The sequence below is a fragment of the Triticum dicoccoides genome, chromosome 6A, assembly GCF_002162155.2.
Source record: "Triticum dicoccoides isolate Atlit2015 ecotype Zavitan chromosome 6A, WEW_v2.0, whole genome shotgun sequence".
Taxonomy (NCBI): Eukaryota; Viridiplantae; Streptophyta; class Magnoliopsida; order Poales; family Poaceae; genus Triticum; species Triticum dicoccoides.
The window spans coordinates 5,373,023-5,375,220 of record NC_041390.1 but is presented as its reverse complement, the minus strand read 5'-3'; the positions used below and the strand labels follow the sequence as shown (position 1 = coordinate 5,375,220).

The 2,198-nt window shown below is 43.8% G+C and overlaps 1 long non-coding RNA gene across 1 annotated transcript; it reads right to left on the bottom strand.

The window, feature by feature from the left end:
• Positions 1-161: 161 nt before the first annotated feature.
• LOC119319428 lies at positions 162-1,479 on the bottom strand. Its single transcript, XR_005154481.1, has 4 exons — positions 1,455-1,479; positions 718-855; positions 374-521; positions 162-276 (listed from the first exon to the last, which is right to left on the bottom strand). It is a non-coding gene; the product is annotated as an uncharacterized LOC119319428 (long non-coding RNA).
• Positions 1,480-2,198: the final 719 nt, after the last annotated feature.

Below are 2,198 nucleotides of genomic sequence, written 5' to 3'. Positions count from 1 at the left end.
GGGGGCAGGGCCCCTGCTGGCCCCCCTGTCTCCGCCACTGGGTACGACCTAGTGAGACCAGCTTAGGACTTTGTACAACTAAAATCATTAAGTGGACAGTTGATCAAGCACAAACATAGACATGGAGAGAGAAGAATAAAAATTCTAATATATTCATCTGATTGTACCAATCGTCGTCTTCGTATTGTCCGCAATGAACATTTGTTTCACCGGGAAGTGGACCCCCAAATCTATTGGCTTGTCTGTCATGAACCCTTGCCACAGATGGATTGCAAGCTATAAATTTAAGTTTTCAGAAAGGAAATGTCATGAGACCATTGCCCATCAGATCTTCATTGCACCACAGTGAACACATGAGAAGCATCAAACTCACAATGGACTTGCGTGGTTGATCCATGCATCCTTGGTGGGCTACTTCTTGGGTCCTCTGATGATAACATTCCCAAACAACTCCTCTGCATCCTCCGGCATGGTTGGCCAGATGCCCCTCTCGAGGTCCAGTATTAAGGTTGGCCTTCGGGCTGTGGGTACAAAAATCTATATTAATTGTTAAAAATGCAAAGAAATCATAAATATGATTCATGCATAGACACCTTGCGGGAGAGGACAATCTGACAGAGATGGAAAAGAGGTGTGAAGGAGGGATTCTCCTGGCTGTCATTTTCATCGCCAAGGGTGCTAGTATAGGGAGGATATGGAGGAGGTACTCGTGCTCACCGCAGGTGACCATCCCCGACCGGCCATGAATCATCTCCTCGCAGTGTGATGGAACTGAACATCCCCAACCGGCCATGAATCGTCCTCGCAGGTGATCGTCCGCGACCAGCCATGGATCATCCTCGTAGTGCGATGGAACTAACCATATACGAATGAATTGAAGTAGCTAGAAAATAAAACTAAAGATATTTTTAAAAGAAATAATAATAAGTAAGAAGAATGGTGTCAAGGGAGGGAGGCTGGATCTAATGTGCAGCGGAGGACTGATCATTATGTATATACTTTGGCTGCGTTAAACAGTAGAAATATTTAAATGTTTGACCAATTTTTGCCGTGTTAAACAGTACATCAATATGACGTATGAGCATGTGCGGCGAACTGCTCACTATGTATATATTTTGGCTGTTCAGCATTGAGAAGATGACACTGATCCAAAATGAGTATAACAATTTAGCATCATTTGTTCAGACGATGCCGAAATATTGTGAGCATAGAAATAAGACAAATATGACATATAGTACACTAAATGACGCCTTGAATTTCATAAAAGTCTGTTGGCCAAGTAATCAACAACGAAATTCTAAAATCAACCAAGAATTCTACCCTGCACTCAAATCTTCAGTTGACCAAATGATATATATCAAGATGAGAATAATGTACCATGATGCAAAAAAAAGATGGAACCAATATGCTACAGGAAGTTACTGAAACAACAAAGCAAACATGAATTATATCACCTAGAGTGGTCATCAACAGTGGCAGTAGCTTTTCCTTCAGCGCACTTGGTAATATAGCAGACAATCTAGACACTCCATGATTAGTTTCCAAATCCATAATTTCAATGAGAGAAAACAAGAATGGAAGCTACAAAATGTATCCATATCTACCTATGGGCAGGCTCACGGGTACTGCAGATTGTGTTAAAAAATCGTACTCTCTCCCTGTATTAATTAGTATGTTACTATAAGCAAAATAGGCAGCGGCAGTGCCTCAATAAGAATAATTATGACATTCAAAAATAATAAGAAGAATCATTATACAGGACACAATGGCATACATGGCAGCATGAAAATCACGGCTCACAAGATTCAGAGATATACATACCAACAAAAGGAGAAAGAAAAGCTGAAGAACCACACCTGCATTAGTGCATCGTCCCGAGCACGACACAGATAGACAAACACCCTTGAGGTCGGGGCAGAGCGAGAATCCTACCAGGCCAGAGGCGTGCTCCAAATCAGGGACGCATGCGTGCATACTGACACCTCCACAAGCTTGTCTGTGCAACCGCAGCTTCATTCGCTCTCGCAACTGCTCAGGTTGACGCAGCTGCGCAGCCGCTGCTCCATCCCCTCGCCGCTGCTCAGGTTGTTGTGGCCTTTCCTCTTTACCTTCACTCCTCAACTTGTGCACCGCATTTGCCACCTGGTCTGGCCGCCCCCGCCGACCCGGGATCGTTCCAACACAATATTTCCGTCGGT